This window comes from Mus musculus, chromosome 2, assembly GCF_000001635.26.
Source record: "Mus musculus strain C57BL/6J chromosome 2, GRCm38.p6 C57BL/6J".
In the NCBI taxonomy this organism is placed as follows: Eukaryota; Metazoa; Chordata; class Mammalia; order Rodentia; family Muridae; genus Mus; species Mus musculus.
In genome coordinates, this window is record NC_000068.7 from 105,590,008 (window position 1) to 105,609,888 (window position 19,881).

The following is a 19,881-nucleotide window of genomic DNA, read 5'->3' on the forward strand; positions in this document are numbered from 1 at the left end:
AGCTGGGTAAAGGGGACATTTCCTACACTGAGCTCTTGATTCATGACCTAACCTACTGATTATAGATGACGCCTAGGACAGACCAAGGGGATCTTTCAAAGGAGAGACTGGACAGGATGGGTATGGGGCAGATCGGAGAAAAGAATGGATGTGTGATAACCAAGACTCCAGACCAGATAGGGAAGAGCTTGGATTCAGCTTAGGTCTAGTGCATCATCAGTGGAGCCTCCAAGGGAAAAAGAGGATGAAGACTGACAATGGAGAAGTGGGATCAACTCTGTCGACTCCTCTCAGAGTCTGTGTTTAAGGCAGGGAGCTGATATTCTAGTTACCTTTTGGTTACTTGGAGAGAAAAGCGTTTATTTAGCTTATATGTTCAGGTTACAATTCATCACTGGGGAGAGTCAGGGCTGGAGCTCAAAGCAGAAACTGGAAAACAAGAACCATGGAGGAACCCTGCTTGCTGGGATTCACTGTCTTGCTCATTCATGCATAGCTACCATTCTTATGTAACCCAGGACTACGTGCCTAGGGAAGACACCACCTACAGTGGACTATGTCTCTCTACACCAATTAATAATCAAGATAATCCCCCACAGACATGCCACTCTCATCTTGGCAATTCCTCAACCACGGGAGAGGCAACAATAGCAGAGGAGCCCAGGGATCCATTTATAATCATACAATCTCCCAAACTATTTTTTTGTTTGGGTTTTTTTTTTTTTTTTTTTTGAGACAAGGTTTCTCTGTGTAGCCCTGGCTGTCCTGGAACTCACTTTGTAGACCAGGCTGGTCTCGAACTCAGAAATCCGCCTGCCTCTGCCTCCCAAGTGCTGGGATTAAAGGCATGTGCCACCACGCCCGGCTTCCCAAACTATTTTACCTCAGGAAAGGTTAAGGGAATGAACACTTTCAGGCATTTGCTATATTCCAGACACTCTACTAACTGCCTAGTTAATTCTTACAATATCCCTAAAAGTTGCCTATCATCCCCACTTTATAGACTAGGAAATCAAAGCAGAGAAAGGCTAATGAGCTCACCCAAAGTTACACAGCCAATGGGTCTGCTGTCATCCATTTAAAAAATCCCAGAATATACTCCAAATTGTAATTATCTCATTTCACATAGTCCCATGCTGTTTTAATACCTGGACAAATATCTATTATTACTGTAATCAACAGGACAGGTGGAGTGGTAGAGAAGGTAGGCAGGCAGTCTTAAGGTGTTATCTAAAAATAAAGGGCTTTGGGGCTTCCTGGTAGAAGAGCCAGGCTCTGCTGCAATGTTGCCCACAGATACTAGGAGAAAGGTAAGCCTTGAAAACCACCAAGAATTCAAGCTCTAGAGAAAAGACAAGAAAGGAAGATGGGTAAGCGCGTAATGCATTTGAAAGAGATTTCCCTCTAAGATTGCTAAAATAATACAAAGCATTTCATGCTTAAAGGGATAAACTTCCTTAATCTGACACATGCTCTTAATCCCTGGATAAAATGCCTCTGTCCCCACAGAATGGGCTCAGCTTCCTAACACATGGATCCCTAAGGCTCTGGGCAAGGCACACAGTGATGCATTCTGTAATGGTGCCCCAAATAACAACAAAACAGAACAAGCAGGAGACTCCAGAGTCTATAATGAAGCCAGGGTTGAAAGCTTGTTCTTATTAATCAAATTCTAAACCCTTGGGAGGAAAAAAAAATCCTGAGTGAGGGGAAAATCACCTTGACAGAGGGTGGTTTGAACAGAAATGAACAGAAATCTTCTTTTCCTAAAAGCCGCTCCAAGTTCAGTATTATATGATGTGGATATTCAAAGGCTGATATTAATAACACTTCAGACATATTCAAAGTGATCTTGAAAGTATTTTGAAGATGATTGTCATGCTGCTAAGAATGCAGGAAAGAAAGCTATCTTTCTTATTTTTAAATTTTTATTCATGATCAACATGCACATGCATGTGAGTGTGTGTGTGTGTTATATGTGAGTGCAGTGTACTTGTGTTGCTTTGCATAGGTAGAGAGGTCAGAGAACAACTTTAGAATCAGTTTAATCCTCCCACCATGGAGTCCGGAGTGAGAACTCAAAATTTTAAGTTTGCCTTCACCAGCTGAGCCATCTCATCTCCTGGAGAGTTTGTCTTCCTCAGGCAAGGAGATGAGGTTTGTTGGCCAAGCATCCAGGGGGAAACAGAGGGGTCTGTTCTATAGTTGTTGTTAAAAAAGAAAGAAAAATCAACGATAAACAAACACAAACAAACCAACAAACAAAGAAGGGAAAGTCCACAAACTCCTGTATTTGAGATACTCTTTTACAAAGAATATTTTTTTTTTATTTTTCCATTTTTCAAGTGTGTGAGAGTGGTGTGCGTGTATGTATATCTTTTGTACATACCTTGGTGAACATACTTTGGAGGCCCAAGGTTAATGCTGTTAATCATCTTCTATTTATCTTCCTCATTACTGAGGCAGAGACTCTTAACATAACCCAGAGCTCACTGGTACAGCTGGTCTTGCTGGCCAGTTTGTATAAGTCCTACATAAGTGGTTCTCAACACTTGGTCTCACCCCACATAGGGGTTGTATTTTAGATATTTCAGATATTTACATTGTGATTCAATTACAGATATGAAGTAGCGACAAAATAATTTTATGGTTGGGGTTGTTTCTCACAACATGAGGAACTGTGTTAAAGGGTCTCAGCATCAGGAAGGTTGGGAACCACTGTCTTATACTCTACCTTCCAAGTCTGGAATTACAGGCAGGCTGCCAACTCTGCTCAGCTTTTACAAACGTTTCTAAGAATCCAAATTCTGGTCATATGCTTTCATGATAAATACTTAAAACTATTGAACCACCTCCCTAGCTCCCTGAAGAATTGTTTTATTCTGTCAGGTGTTTTCAAAAGTACTCTAAATCAAATGATTAATTTCTCAACATTTACTACTTTTTCTGGGCACAGAAAAATGAAGGAAAATACGAGATCAATCATCAAAGAGGTTATAGTTGATGTAATACAGTGTGCTGCAGAGTGCAGGTTATAATGGATAACAAACTCTATCTATACACAGACATGCTTTACGATGCAATGAAAGAATTGGCCCGCTAATTCTTCCATAGGCTTCAAGGACCTAGGAAGCTAAAGAGAACTACCAAGAGGTGCCTTAGGCTGAAGGTTCCTAGCAAATCAGTGATCAATTTAGCATTCATTTGCCTCCTGCTGCCCAGAGTCCTCTGGAGACTCAAGAAATTAGTTCTGCTATTCCTAACTTTGCTTTAAGAAGCCTGCTTGCTATTCTTAGCTTTCAAACAAAGTCTGGTGGGAAAACTGTGGAAATTCTGAACATTAAGAACAGATTGAGCAATTAAAAAAAAGCAGATTGAAGCATTTTTTGGTAGACGTTGAGCACATTTTTTTAAAACACAAATTTTAAGAGAAAGGGGAAGGTACAAGTAGCCTCTTGCCTCCACAGAAACTTGGTACAACTCAGCAGAGGACTGAAAAGATAGAACAAAGTTCACCCCCACCTCTGTCTTGACCTCTACGACTTGAATGAAGAGATGGGAAGTGGAGGAGACAAGGATGTTTCTCATGCCTGTCCTCCATCTTTGTCTTCCATGGTGTACCACCTCCACACAAGAGAGCTGGCAAAGACATGAGCTTGGTGTTATCACACACTGACTGACAATCTCCCAGCTCAACCTTGATCCACATTTCCACACACTGAAAACTTGGTTGCTCCGGAGTTCATTGTGTTGGTATTGAAGACTCATCTTGCATTATCTCAGGGAATTGACAAAGCTTCCTCTCTTGATAATGACCCAGATCATAAGGGTTAGTTTGTTGTCCTTGACAATTCTGCCAAGTTCCTAATCCTGTGTGGCCTGACAATATGACGGCAGCTCCTTCTATGCTTGCTCTGGCTACTTTGAAGCTTACAAACCAGGGGGTGTCTAAGTGGAAACATTGATTTCCCTCATGCCTTCTGATTTCTGATTTCTCCATCATTCTCACAGTTTTTGGGTCATTTAGGTAACAGTTGTCCTCACTAGACCCAATTAGAGAATAATACACAATAAAAACAAAAATGTATGTAAGAGGCTTGATACTTCTGGGTGACCTCTTAGTTATCTTCTTTGCCTCTCAAAAAAGGGCTGATGTGTTACCTTATCAGCTGCCCTGTGTGGTTTATCTAAGGGACAGTCATCCTTTGTCTCTGTGTATGTGATAAATTGTACTTCTCTCTGGGGATGTAGCCAAAGCCAATGGCTTCAAGGGCAGATTCTGCAAGACAGTGGACATCCGCCTTGCACAACTGCTCCCATGCTGTTATGGCTCCTAGAGAAGCCTCCACAGAGCTGTCTTTCTGCTCATGTGTGACTTTCCCATGCCGTCCAGATTGCCAGCACTCAAGGCCCAGCTCAGTCATTGCTTCACCAGGATGCCTTTGCTGGCACAGAAACTGAAGAAGAGGAGACTGGTTAGAATAAACCAGCTGGCTCCCAAGGGGATCTTCCAGTCCAGGGGCATTCATGGGTGCTAACTCCGGACTGAGAGTGGTTTGAAAGTCTCTGGAGCTCAGAGAAAAGGCTCAGTGCCTGAAAGTTGATGTGGAAAAGATAAAATGGGACAGCAATGACTTATGCTTAGAACTAGAGGTTCGTGATAGTAGAAAGAGCTAGGTCACCATGGGATGCAGATACTCGCTTCAGTGAATATAAACGATGACCTAAAGAGCAACAGAAATCTCAGAGATCACCCAAATAATTAAAGATGGCCAGTGAGGAACAACGACTGTGTAGAATCTGGTTCAGGTGCTGACGCCATGTTTCTTACCTCTTAGTGACAGCCTTTCTAATTCTAAGTACAGAGATCGTACCCTGACACATAGGCTGAAAGGATTCTGTGAGATGGTGGGAAGACACTCTTCCTATGCACAACAGTCCTTGATCCTGTGGTAGCTCTCATTGTTCTAGACCATATCTGTTGTAATATACACATACCATATGTTCCCTAACCGTGATTGGACACACTGACCCTGGTCTGGGAGAAGATTCTGACACCAAGTCCTACCAGAAGACAAAGCTGAAAGAGTGTGTCTGGGGCATTCAAACTACAACTTATTTGGTTTTAAGTCAATCTGGAAACGCAGGTCTTGGTAGAAGATCACGGTGGCCATGACAGTTGAGAAAACAAAAAATGAACAGAGCAGTTGTGACCTGCTGCCAGGATGGCACAGGTGTTTAGAGAGCAGCCAAGAAGGCAGGATGGATAGGCTTGGGGACAGACAAAGTAGCTCACTGTCAAAGAAAACAGTGCGCAAATGAAAGAAACTAGTTGTGTATCCACCTGACTCTTTACAATAAAACTCAAGCAGTCACTATGAGCAGTGTCAGACTCTGTTCTATAAAACCAATATGCCTCTCCCAGGTTTATATAATTCTGAGTGGCTTATGGAAAAATTGTTGAAACCAAAATCACTCCAAATTTTGTGAAAATCCTTCTGGGATCAAATGACCATTTCACTTGGGGTCACTTATCAGATGCTCTGCAAATCTGATAATTACATTAAAATTTATGAGTAGCAAAATTACAGTTATGAAGTAGCAACAAAAATAATCTTATGTTTGGGGTTGCCACAACATGAGAGCTTTGTTAAAGGGTTCCATCATTAGAAAGATTGAGAACCACTGATGTACACTTCTGTAATTCTCACATTCCCTACACATCTGTTCTCCCATATAGACATATACTAGACAACACTAGAACTGCCAAGATGGCTCGTGGATAAATGTGCTTGATGCCAAGGCTGGCAACTTGAGATCAATCCATACGATCCACACAGTGGAAGAAGGGAACCAACTCCTCCAAATTGTGCTCTGATCTCCACATAGAGTCTCTCTCTCTCTCTCTCACACACACACACACACACAGAGGGGGAGAGAGAGAGAGAGAGAGAGAGAGAGAGAGAGAGAGAGAGAATAAATTTTAATAGCATAATAAGACTTCCTCATGGTATTGCTTAAGAATTGTAAGAAATAGCAGGGCGTGGTGGCACACGCCTTTAATCCCAGCACTTGGGAGGCAGAGGCAGGGGGATTTCTGAGTTCGAGGCCAGCCTGGTCTACAAAGTGAGTTCCAGGACAGCCAGGGCTACACAGAAAAACCCTGTCTCGAAAAACCAAAAAAAAAAAAAAAAAAAAAAAAAAAAAAAAAAGAATTGTAAGAAATAATGCAAGCCAGGACACCTTTGATGGCAGACACCTCTAATCTCAGCACTTCGGAGGCAGAGGGAGGCGAATCTCTAAAATTGTGATCTGCTTGGTCTACAGAGTGAGTTCCTGGACAAGCAGGTCTACACAGACAAACCCTGTCTCAAATTTAAAAATTGAGAGGGGGGATGCATGTGTCACAGTGCCTGCATTAACATGTGCATCATTATTCTGACAGCCCTGGAGACAGGTCCATCCCTGGTCCGTTCCTCTCAGCAGCCCTTTCCTCTGGCCTTGTTCCTGCCTTCCTTCCCATGCTATTTCCACATGACACAGCCTTTGTTATGGTCTATTTATGGCTCTGCCTGAAACTATTCAGATTCCTCATTTTTTAAAAAAATTCCTCATTTTTATTTACTTGTTTTTAGCTTTATTTCTGTTTTAAATTTTAAATTTTTTCATATAATACAGTTTGAGCACATTCCCCCTCTTTCTCCTTCTCCCAGGTGCTTCCCACCTGTCTCCCAATCCAACTTCAAGTCAAGTTGATGTTCTTCTCCGCCCCACCCTCTCTCTTGGAGGGTGGGGGGGAGAATGAAAATCAGTAGCATCTGTTCCAACATTAGCAATGACATCATGCAGCATCACCTGTCCCCAGCTGTGACACAAACAGAGCACATCACAGACAAAAGTACTCAACTCCAGTGTAGTTGTGAAGAAAGGCCAGAGAAACCCCAAGGAGACATCACTGTACCCTCCAAGAACATCAATTATGAAAGGCAAATAAAATGATGGCCTTCAGGTACATGTGACTCACCAATATTTTTTAAACTGTTGTTTAAATTTTATTTCTGTATGTCTGTCTATTTGTCTGTGTATATATGATACAGGTATGAATGCTTACAGATACCAGATGAGAAGGTTGAGAGCTGCCTAATATGGGTCAAGCTCTAGCAACAAGTTACCCGCTGCTCAATCTCTCCAGCCTCACCTGTCACTGGATCACAGCTACGTTCCTTCACTTATGCATCTTCCATAACTGCCTATTACCTGACAACAACAGAGTTGAACGGTTCTGATGGAGCCTGTCTAGCCCACCCACCGAGACACTGCACTACCTGACCCGTGACTGACACCCCCTCCATTTTCTTGTTTGCTCTTAAACTCTATAAAACATTTTGCTAAATTTTCTAATTTTGCAATGGAATTGAGCTAAGAGTCTATAAAAAATAGTCTTGTTCTTGGAAAATCCACACATTATGACTACACTGGAATATAGATTTTTTTTAATTACAGAAAAAGAGAGGAGAAGAATAATGACATAGATGTAGGGAAATGTTAAGAACAAGTGAGTTTCTGGAAAGAGGACAGACAAGTTGGGCATTTTGGGGATAGATTTGTACTTATTCTATATATTTTCAACTTTCTCAAAATTAAAGAAATATATTTTTAATTGCATAGCTTTTTCAAAAGTAGCACTAGAGAGATCCTCCCTCTGGTACACTTTGCCAAACACCCACAACCCCCTTGATTGCCCAGTCAGTCTGTTCTGCACAGAGCCCTGAGCGCTGTGAAGCTGACATTCCGCCCCTCGTTCTCTGACTCTTTGGGGCATGGCTTGTTGTTGTTGTTGTTGTTGGTGGTGGTGGTGGTTTGATTCAACCTGAAGAAATTCTTTTGTTAGACAGAAATACATATTCTGCTATGTATTTCACTAGTGAGTACTCATCTTGACCTCTGGGACTCCCAGGTGTTAAATAATTTTAAACTCCTTAAACAAATTTTTTTCAACTTTCTAAATTGGGTTTGCATATCTTTGCATATATGTCTGTGAGCCATGTGCATGACTAGTGCCTGTGACGGCAGAGAGGCTGTCAGGTAGATCCTACCGGCATAATAGAGCGATAGATGGTTGTGAACAACCGTGTGGGTGCTGGGAGTCAGATTCTGGTTCTCTTCAAGAGCAGAAAGTGCTGTTAACTGCCGAGCCATCTCTCTAGCCCCTTTTGTACCTGATGTCATAGAGGCTATGAGCCAATCTGAACAGGAAAGCCCCTGCCACCTGCTTCATCTTTACATACCTCCATCTCCTTTCAGCCACAGATCTCAGCATCAGGGGGGAAGCACAAGCCATGGTGGCTTTTTCTTTTCTGCAGGGACCCAGTACATCAGAATGCCACCTGAAAATATGAGGTTTTTTTTTTTTTTAACTTCTATACCTTGAGTTGTGTTTGTATGACACATAAAAACAAACAAACAAACAAACAAACAAAAAACCTTCATTACTCCAGAATTCCTTTTCCTACAGAGTCCTAGTGGGCCTCTCCACACAGTCACTCTTCCCTTCTCTGAAGTTGGTAGGACCCTAACAAAGACAAAACCTTCCCCTCTGCTTCTCATCCATATCTAATTTCATCTACAAAGCCACCCAGGGAAAGCAGAAAGACCACAGTTATTCCCACTGAACAGGTGAATAGACTGAGTTTTGGAAAGATGAGCGCATGACTCACAGGGTAGCAACAGGAGGGACAGAAGCAGAGGATAAAAACCCAGACATCTGTGGTGTCCTGCATCCTGGCATCTCCCAGTAACAGCAGTTCTAAGAATATGGAAACTTTCATAATTATCAGCTGCAACTCTCAGCTTCCTTCCGCGTGTGCAAATCAGGAGTAATAAATTTCTCTTTCAGGATTGGAGAAGATGCTTAACTAGAAGAACCTACAAGTCCCTGCTCAGTTCCTACAGACTTAAAATGATCACCACCCTTGTCTCCCCTACTCTCAACCCCCTCACTCTTCAAACCCTCCCTTCTGCATTTGCTGTGATCTGGGATCCTAGTTAAGAGCAGCAGGTGGGCAGGGCTCCACAGGCCTGCTGACATTGCCCGTCATGGTCTTGCCCCTGACAAGGATACTGAGGGTACCCACTTTTACACTTGGACTCTAGGAGCTTTTACTACAGAATAAAGAGCAGTGCTCATGGGGATTATATTTGCTAAGCACAGCTTGTGGAATACACACTAGGAAAGCCCAGGCAGCCTGCTAGGTCTTGACCATTTTTAGTGCAGCCTGAGATGTTGTTTATAGTCTCCTCTCTACTCCAAGGGTGATTTGAGCTAAAGGACTTAGTTCACAGTTCCAACAAAGACATAAAGTCCTGATGGAAAGGATAAGTCAGGCTCACTTTTAAGAATGACCAGAGGCAGGGACTTATTTTATTATTATTATTATTGAACTCATAAACCAGGACCTATTAAGACTTCATTAACATGGTTCTGTGCAGTTTTAAGAGATTAACAATGTCCACCATGATGCCACTTTTCCCATGGAGAGGTGATAAAGCCTGTGTCTGGACTCCAGAGAACTACTGGGAAAAAAACTCCAACTCAAAAAGGTCTCCCTAGCCACACTGCCCTGAATTGACACACACTCTGGGGCGTGCTGGCATGTGCTGATGGTGTCGGGGTACAAGCTCAGTAGATGGTGCCAGATCATGGACTGGCATGCTTTTCAAGTCTTCCTAGATGCTACTTGACCAGAAATGTCCCAAGATGTCCCTTGATGTTCTGGAACATTCTATTAGTCATAGCCATAATCCAGTAGAAGACACCAGCCACCTGGGGAATCGGCAGGTTGAACTCCTTGCTCAGCCCGTCATGTTGACCAGGGGTCTCAGGAAGAGAATATTTTGTATGTATCAAGCAGAACATTTGCTCACAGCGGATGCTCACATCACACCAAAAGACCAACATCTCACCCTGCTGGGTTGGTCACAGAGGTTATTTTTTAAGATTGGAAATGAAGGTGCCAGTACAGAGTTAACTGTGGACATTCTATCTCTTGCACTGGCAGAGATACAAGCATTTCCTTGTTGGCTGTCTCTCTCTGTCCAAGAGTCCCTGCCTTCCTGGACATAGGGCATGGGATGGAAGGGAGAGGAAGCAGCTACATGACTCACCCCCTGTGGATAGATGGGTACAGAAAAGCCTTTTATCTCAACCGAGACCTCAACAGCAGTTCTCATGTACAAAGCAAGCCACTGAAGTGGCCACATACTCACTTCTCCCCTTCCCCATTTGTGGGGACACAGTCCAGGAGGCTCCAGGCAGAAGGGACTAGTTGCAGCCTATGCACACCTGCCATGTGAGATGATCAGATGGAGTTATGGGCAGCCCCTACTACTAACCAGATACCCCAGAGCTTCCAGGGACTAAACCACCAACCAAAGAGCACACATGGTGGGGCTCATGGCTCTAGTTGCTTATGTAGTAGAGGATGGCCTAGTTGGTCATCAACGGCAGGAGAGGCCCTTGGTCCTGTGAAGGTTCTATGCCTCAGTGTAGGGGAATGCTAGGGCCAGGAAGCGGGAGTGGGTGGTTTGGTGAGCAGGGGGAGGGGGAGGTGATAGAGGGTTTTTGGAAGGGAAGCCAGGAAAGAGGACAACATTTGAAATGTAAATAAAGTAAATATCTAATTTAAAAAAAAAAAAAAAAACCTCAGAGGAACTTGCATAGGGTCAATGACTACAAATGCCAACAAACTTCAAGGAGAAATGGGAGGGGTTCCCAGTCTGCTCAGAGCTTTGGGGAGGCAGCCCCTCTTGATCACTGCATACTGTGAGCAGCAGCTTCAGAAGGGAAGCATCTCTAAAGATTTTGCCAGATCCTAAACAAAATCAGAAGAAAATAAAACCGGGGAGCACTCTGTCCACCCTAGCAGGGCTGTTGAGTGTGCCTAGGCCACAGAGCAGCCTGTCTACCAAGGCAAGGTCCCATCTGTTCCAGATAACCTTTCTCACCTCCCTGCCCGATGGGGCAGGGCCTGCAGGGTACCTCTTCCCATGTACCTCACGAGGATCCTGGGCAAGCCCTCACTTCATTGCTCTGGGGACAACTATGGACAGCCCTTCCCTCCAGAGCAGTGGCTCTCAACCTTCCCAATGCTGTGACCCTATAATACAGTTCTTCATATTGGGATGACCACCCCCCCCACAACCACAAAGTTATTTTGTTGATACTTCCTGACTGCAATTTTGCTACTGTTACAAATTGTAATGTAAATAATCTGATGTGCAGGAAAGTTGATCTCTGTGGGGGTCGAAGCCCAGCAAGTTGAGAACCACTGCTCCAAGTCAAGCCTTATAAAGAGGATTCCTTGGGAAAGTCGCTGATAACAATAGCAATCTTGCATTGGTGGGTATCTCTTCATCCCCATCAATCCACAAGGCTCAGTGTATTTCCTTACCAGCTATAGAAGCAAGGGGCCAAACTTACCATCTTCCTGGGTATTGCCGGCCACTCAGAGGACACTCTACTCTGGAGGGTCTTATGGTTGTCCCTCCAGCAAGAATACCATTCTGGGTTTCTGGAGGAACTAGTAAATCATTGTTGCATCAGCACAGAACAGGCTACAGCCCCCCCTGGGGACTGAGTCATGGGGCCGGCTATGCCTAGTGGAAAAGCGCAGTACTCTGGTGGAGTCAGAACCCCAGCTCTGCACCCCAGCAGGAAAGGTAAGTCAATCCCCCCGGAAATAGCTATCCTGCCTTCAGATCCATATTTCCAATGTGTGCTTCAGAGACATCAGTCCTTCTTGCATAGTGATCCCCAAATTACCATCAGCTGCACCGCTGAGCAGGGCAGCTGTGGACTCCACTGCCTCAAGAACCAGGAGCAGAGTGGTGGTGGCGCGAGCAGGTAAGTTGGGAGCCAGCCTGGGCAATCCAGCAAGTTCCAGGCCAACCTCTGAAACAGCTAGACCTTACCTCAAAACGCTAGGAAGTAAAAATTAATTTAAAAGAAAATATAATTATTATTTTTTTAATTTTCTTTTAAGAGACAGGGTTTCTCTGTGTAGCCCTGGCTGTCCTGGAACTCACTCTGTAGCTGGCCCTGGCTGGCCCTGAACTCAGAAATCCGCCTGCCTCTGCCTCCTGAGTGCTGGGATTAAAGGCGTGCTCCACCACTGCCTGGCAAGAAAATATTGTTTTAAATTGGCTCTGCCAAAAGAGGGCCTCCTGCTTTTCAATGAGAAGCCAACTGTATTCTGCTTAGATCTGAGGCAATACCAAAGAGCCACACAGTTGTTACACCGTGTTTTATTCACTGACTACAGATAACAGGGAGCCAGTGATGACTGTTTGGTGGGAAAGCCATGAGGGGCATGACACTATCACCCACTCTGTGACCCCTCACATGTAGTATGATGATGATGTGATAACCTGCATTAGCTATGTAGCTAAGAACTTCTGCATCATTCTACCTTATTTCTAGGATCCCATGGTGTCTCTTTGCTTTTCTCTGGTAAGATGGTTTTTTTGTGTGTGTGCAGACATGACCATTTTGAGACTTGTGTTTGTGGGTTCAGATCAGGGAGGCTTTCCACTGACATCGTCATCATAATCATCATCACCACCATCATCATCATTATCATCACATATATAAAACAAACTTTTAAAAAAAAAACAAACTTTTGAGAGACAATGAAGTGAAAAGAAAAATGCTGGACAATAATAATTTTAGAAATACAGAGGGAACTAGCCACAGCTGACTACTTAAGTGTTATGCTCTCTTTATTAGGAAATTCCTTTTTTTTTTTCCTCTGCATTAGTCACATCCCAAGTACCCAGCAGCACATTTGGCCAATGGCTGCCATGTTGGATGGTGCTGATGGAAATTCCTATGATCCTCACAGACAGCACTCCTGGACCATCAGCTCATCAGAAAGAACAAAACCATTCTAGACACTGGACTTTCTATTGCATTGTTTCCCAGACAATGGTAAACCATGATTTTCTTCAAAGAGCAGGAAATTCACAGGCCAAACAAGAGTCTTCACCAATCAACAAGCTGTAACTGGTGGTGTACATCTCAAAGTTGGATGTTGTGCTGCTCTTCTGAGCACATCATGGAGGCTGCAAATAATGGGACATCCCCTTTCTACTCCTCCCCATCATACGTCCAGTTAAGCTACCTTCCCATAGAAAGGGACGGCTCAACATCAAAACAGCATTTTGTTGCTGGCTGATTGGAGTTTCCTTAATTTCTTTAACACCTTGACCTTGACAAACAGTCACTGTTTACCTAGGATCTGGTGACTCTGTCTTGTGACTCTGTCAGCTTTGGGGCCATTTGGTAAATGCGTGAAGCTTCTTTTCAACACTGGCTCGGTAATTCCTCCTGTACCCATACTGACAATGCTGCTCACAAGATCAATCCCTTCCCCTCCATATTTCCCTGTCTCTCCACTCCTTACCCATTTTTATTGACTTTTTAGGAATGGCAAATTTAGGCTTGCAGCAAAACCAAGAACAGTGCTCCTTCTTCATCCTCCCTGACCACAAACACTTCCCCCCAGTTGTGATAGTAGATGACTCTACATTGACATAGTTTGCAACCCAAGTTCATAAATTATATTAGGTTCACCCTTGATGTTACTTTATCATTTTTTGTTCTATTTTAAGTGTATTAGTGTTAGATTCCCTGGAACTGGAGTTATAGTGATTTGCCAGCAAGTATGTGTGTATGTATGTATGTATGTATGTATGTATGTATGTATGTATGTATCTCTATCTATTTCTGTCTCCATCTCCATCTCCATCTCCATCTCCATCTCCATCTATATAACTCTGCCTGGAACCTCCAAGGTCAGAAAAAGATGTCAGACCCTGAGTAATACCTTCATCCCGGAAACACTGCTCAGCCTTACAATTCCTTAGAGAGGAGAAAATCCTGCAACTTAAGACACCGGATGGCCCCCAGGACAGTGTGTTGACTGAAGGAGGCCAGGCTCTGAAGGACAAGACTACATGCTTCCCCTTACATGAGGTATCTAAATAGTGCAACCGTTAAATTAAAGGAGATCTTAATGGTTTCTTAAGGTCTGGGAGGATGGGGGAAGAGGAGTTGCTAATCAATAGACATAAAATCTCAGTTATATCTTTGTACAGCTCTGCTCTTGTCATTAATTACACTGTGTTATAGACAAGGAAAGGAAAGGAAAGGAAAGGAAAGGAAAGGAAAGGAAAGAAAAGAAAAGAAAAGAAAAGAAAAGAAAAGAAAAGAAAAGAAAAGAAAAATGAAAAGGGTGTCCAGTCCCCTTGAACTGGAATTATAGATGATTAAGAGCCACTGTGTGGGTGGTGGGAACCAAACCTGGGTCTTCTGCAGGAGCAGTAAGTACTGTCAACCACAGAACCAACTCGGGAGTCCGCCCCACCCCCACCCCCACCCCCCACCCCCCGCATTACTTTCTATCGATCTGGACATTGGGTAACAATATGCATCCAGTGTTACAGTATCCTATAAGTAGTTTTCTTGCCTTAAAAGTCCTCTTGCTCTATATCTACTTAACCTAGCCTCCTCAGTCCTTACACCTAGCCCTTCCTTTCTTCAACACTCCTGTTTGCTGCTGGCTCCAATAGCTGTCTTGGCGGTCCAGTCTTCCAGCGCCCAAACTCAAATCGGTTCCACAGAAGCAGTGGGAGACAGTGCCCTCCTGAGAGTTGGCTCTACTTTGGGCTCCAGCTGCGGCTCATGGGCAGTAGGGCTGTGCTCTGGCGCCCTTCAGCCTCTCGCTGGTCCCCATGACCTCATTCTCCCAGCCGGAGCCGACAGCAGGAGCATCATCGCTGAGGATTTTGTTCTGGGATTCGGATGTTTATTCTTTTCTCAGGATCTCCCAGGTTGCTCAGACAGAGTGGCTGCCAGTCAGCCCCAAGAGTCCTGGAATTTGGCCTCAAACCAAGTTTGCCTGGGGCCAATATTCTGCCTATCCCCAGCCCCGCTGGCAGGCTGAGGGGAAGACAGCAAGCAAAGTGCCTTGGCTCAGGGAACAGTTACAGACTTGCATTTTAGTGTCTGACTTTCTTAAAGACTTGGAAGCTGACTCTCCATTCTTCAGGTGACGGGGAATCCTCAGAGCTTCCCAGAATACGCAGAAATGAGACTTTCTCTGCACTCCTAGTGTCTAGCCTGTGCCCGTAGAGCCTACCCTTCCTGCCCCGCTGTAGGAAGGCTTTGTAGCTGGATACTCTTCAATAAGGCTACACCCTTGAGAGCTAGGTATGACTTACGTTCTGGTGTTGAGAACTGTGCAGAACCGGAGTATGAACCTTCCAGAAGAAAAAGAACCTGAACTTTTTCTCCCTGACCTCTGCCTGGCATGAAACATGATAATTGAAATTAGAGCCACCCTCTGGAACTATGAGGTATCCCTGAAGAACAATCTCTAAATACTACAAGAATAAAGTCGAAAAGGACCCGGAAGGTATCTCAGCTGGTAAAGTACTTGCTGGCGACGAAGGAGAGAAAAGCTGGATGGGGTGGCACGCTTGTACTTCTAGTGCAAGGGAGGGAAAGATGAGTGGGTCCCTAGAGCTCACTAGTCAGCTAGCCAAGCCTAATCCTTGAGTTCCAGTCCAATGAGAGACTGTCTCAAGTGGCAGACAGTACCTGAAAAAGACTCCCAGGATTGTTCTCTCTGACCACCACATGCATACATACAAACTCACATAGGAATGCGCTCTCTCTCTCTCTCTCTCTCTCTCTCTCTCTCTCTCTCTCTCTCTCTCTCTCTCTCTCTCCCTGGACCATCTTTCCAGACTTTTATCTAAGAAAGAAATAAACTTCTGCTAGTTAAGTTCCTTATTGAACGTTTCCTCCTAGATCACCTTCATGGATTATTGGAAGATAACCTTACTGCTAACACATCAGCATAAAGTATTCATAGTACTCCCAGCAAGCACAATGGCTGTAACTTTGAGTGGCACTTGTGCCCCAGAGTCTGTTGTCAGAGTGTTGAATACACTTTCTCTAGAAACCCAGGGCAGCCCTCCAGATGAGTACCTTACTTTCTACTCATTAGTGAGGAGCTCCAGTGAGAGAGAGCAAGCACCTGTGTGCAAAGATCTGCGCATAAAAACCAAGAGTTGGATTCAAATCAGGATTCCACAGACTGAAAGAGCTGAGGGCAGGATTTAGGAAGAGAGGGAAGCTACAGGCCGGGCAAAGGAACAAGGTGAGCCAATAACCTCCTATCCTAAACTCTGGGATGGAGAATTCCAAAGGCTGCCAGGAAGAAGAATCTCTCAAAGGGAAGGAGGAAGTGTGTAGCTGCAGGCAGCTCAGAGCTTCAGCACTGCTGTCTTTCTCTCAGCGCAGGAACTACCAGAGCAAAGGAGCTATCAGTCACTGTGAATCTCCAGAAGCAGCCCCCCCCGGGGGGGGGGTGAGCCTAGAGGCCCTGACAGTGAAGCCACAATAGAGGAAAGAAGGTCTGAACGAATCAAGGCAGATCCAGCTGCTCCCAAAAGCTTGGCTTTTCAGCACCCTGTTTCACAAAGCCACTGTGTATTGAGTGTCTGCCACTTGCAACAGGGCATTGGTTCATATATACATAAACAGGCTTTGGAAATGTGTCAGTGGGTAAGAGTTGAGGAAAAACGTTTGTTACATTTGAAGTGATTTCTGTAAAGTTTGAAGTAACTAATCTAGTGGGTTTCCATTGGCAGCTGTCCTGTCTTGTGCCGGTGTAGTATTCACAATCACTCAGATTTGCCAAGATATGAGGTGTCCCTGACATAGAGGCAGAGTGTGCCCCTTCACCTTGCCACTGTTCAAATGTTCTGGAGATCACTACAGTGTCCTCGGGGCTCATCCTCCCCTGAAGGGCGCTCTCCCTGAGCAGCTGTCACGAACCCTCCCTTAGCAGCTGTAGCCACCATCCATCTGCTCCATAAACTGACTTGGGATAAGGACTGACTGTCGGTGGCTACGTCAGACACATCATATTTGATTAGTGTCTATCTCCTTATATAAAATGGGCTCCCGAGGGATGCTTCTTTAATCTAAGTAGTGGGATTTGGGGTTCTTTGAAGATCAAACTCAAGTTTGCATTGAACTTACTCAACGTATCCAATCTCTACAAAGTGGATAAAAACTGCTTTTTGCTTTTTGCTTTTTTTTTTTTTGCTTGTTTTATGTCTGTGGAGCATAAGGGACTCATATTTGTTAGGCACAAAAACTGACACTGGGTGTTTTTGTGAAGATGTGGGGGCGAGAAGAAGGATCTCTTCCTCCAACAAGCGATCTTCACTGAACACCTGTCCTGTGCCTGCTCCAGGATCCAGGGGAAGAAGGCCTGTGTGTGGTGGTGCTGGCCCTGCCTCAGGAAGTCCCTGCATCCATCCTGACCTTTACCAGAAGGTGCAGTGGGAAAGGATTGATACCGGAAGAAGGGGCCTGCTTCATACACTAAGACCTTGGGAATTAGAAATACCATAATTGGCTTTGGATTCAGCTCAGATAGCTAGAGTAGCTAGCAGACATGAAGTCCTGGGCTTTCCAGAACTATATAAAATGGTGTCACAAGCCTATAATCCCAGCCTTCAGGAGAAGGTGGCAAAAAATTAGAAGTTCAGAGTCATGTTCCACTATGTGGTGAGTTTGAAGCTGTCCAAGGCTACATGAGATCCTGCCTCATTTTAAAGGGATGGGGAGGGGGGGTTGGGGCTGGTGTGGTGGCAAGCATGTGTCATCCCAGATCTAGAGAAATGGAGATAGGCAGGTCCCTTGGGCTCACTGGCAAGCTTGCCCAGACTATCTGCAATCTCCTGATTCCAGTGAGAAGCCTACCTGAAAAGAAAGAGAGCAAGTGAGAGAGGGAGGGAGAGGGAGGAAAGGAAGAAGAAGGAGAAGAAGAAGATAAGAAGGAAGAGGGAAAGAAGGAAGGGACAAAAAAAGGAAGAGGAATAAAGAAAAGCAACACAGTAGAAAACATCTTTTTATTCTAGCGGTTGTTCTTTCTTTCCTCTTCCTTCCCATAGTGTATGTTGGACACACCCACCCAAGGCTGCTCAACTCAGATTTGAATGATTCTGATGGAGGCCTGCAGTCCCCATGGCTGCCCAGTTCATGTCCAGTGCATCCCCAGCCATCAGCAAGTGCAGAGAGAACACTCTTTGTGACCCAAAAGTGCCAGCTTTTCCATGGGTGCTCTGCCTGAGTCTGACAGAAAACAAAATGGGAATTAGACACGTGTGGTGGTTTCAGCATGAGACAGTTACTCGGTTTAATGCCAAATACAAACAGAGAAGAAGGGAAGTGTGTTTGCCAAAGGGAGCCCTCCCCACGGGCTCTGGCCTGGCCCCAGACTGGTTGACAAAGAGCCACAAAGATGGCAGGGTCAGAGCACAGCAACCGAATTCCTGTGTGGCTCACGAGGAGCAAGAGATTTGGCCTCCACAAAACCAGCCTGGTGGCCGTGAAGGATCCTTTCATGCTGGAGTCTGTCCGTTGCCCTTCTTGCTTTTAAGTCCTCCCACTTTGCTCGACATTAAAGACTTTGATCCTCGATGTCAGACCTTCCTTTTAAATGCATCTTCCTTGTCTCAATATGCCATCTAACGCAGCAACTGCGGGTAACATTTCAGTGCAAGATAGAATTCAGCTCCTCAGTCACCCTTGCCACACTGCAAGGACCCCCGTGCGGGACAACACAAAATACAGACCTATCAGGCAGACCTGGTCTACTCCAGGAGCACTTTAACCTTGGCTTTCTTGATAGGTACAGAGGAAATGCGTGAGTATTTAAGCCAGGCAGAACTCTAATCCCAGCCCCCCATTTTAGCAAAGCCTGGACTGGGTGGACCTGTCATTGCACTGCCTCTTCCAAATGCCTCTTGTCACATGCATCTCTGTTCCTGGTTGGCGCCTTGGATCTGAGTCACTGCTGTTTCCCTTTCCTTCCAGCCAGGAAGTTCCTGGGGTACATACAACTCAGCTCGATGTACGCATGCACAGCACAGGGCTCTGCTAACAGCAGGACTTCAGCGTTCAGGAAATCACCTCTGTGGCGTGGGTGGCAATTCATGGTCTTCTTGCTGCTTCGGGGAAAGACTTGCAACTTGAACAGCTAAAAGGCTGCTTTAAGGGTCATCTAGATCATGTGTATTACTGCATGCTTACTGAAGAGTTAACCACGGATCGGGCGCTGTGCTGTGTTTATCCGCACTGAGTCTTCAAGTAAACATGAGTTTCACTTGCTAGTTTGCAGATGAAGAAACTCATTCAGAGAGGCTGAGTGATAACCCTTTGGGTACACAATGAAAGGCACAGTTGGTCTGGCTCCAAGCGATTCCTGAGACAGACTGGGCACTATACTAGGTTGCTTCCAATGTGGGCACTTAGAGGGAACAGTTCTTTCCTGGGGTACAGGCTCTGCTACCACCCTCATTCTGAAGCTGCAAGTGTTGAACCATAAATACCAACAAGATGATGCAAAGATGTTAAAGATGGGTGGAATGTGATCTGGGGCTCAAACATAACTTCCCAAACCCATCTCTCTCTCCATCCTGGGAATTTGAACCCAGAACCTAACAGTTCCTGGACAAGTGCTGCCCTGCTAAGCTACTTCCCCGGCCTTCTAAATCAGTTTTCAAAGCCAAAAACACGCAATCAGGCCTTCTTCTCCCAAAATATATGTGTGCAATTACTTAGGCTTAGCGGTTTCTCTTCGATAATTCTAATAGAATACTTAGAAATAGAGCCTTGGAGATAGCTCAGATGGTAAAGTGCTTTCTGTGTAGGCAGGAGACACTGAATTTGATACCCAACTATCTTAGGATTTCAATTGTTGTTATGAAACACCATGATACTTGGGAAGGAAAGGATTTATT

General features: G+C 44.7%; 1 long non-coding RNA gene across 1 annotated transcript in view; it reads right to left on the minus strand.

Annotated features, from left to right (window-relative positions):
• The window catches only part of Pax6os1 (paired box 6 opposite strand 1), a 134,251-nt gene that overhangs the window by 53,928 nt on the left and 60,442 nt on the right, over positions 1 to 19,881 (minus strand). The window contains exon 2 of the long non-coding RNA NR_002867.2: positions 8,289 to 8,387. This is a non-coding gene — a long non-coding RNA (paired box 6 opposite strand 1). The remainder of the gene's footprint in view (positions 1 to 8,288; positions 8,388 to 19,881) is intronic.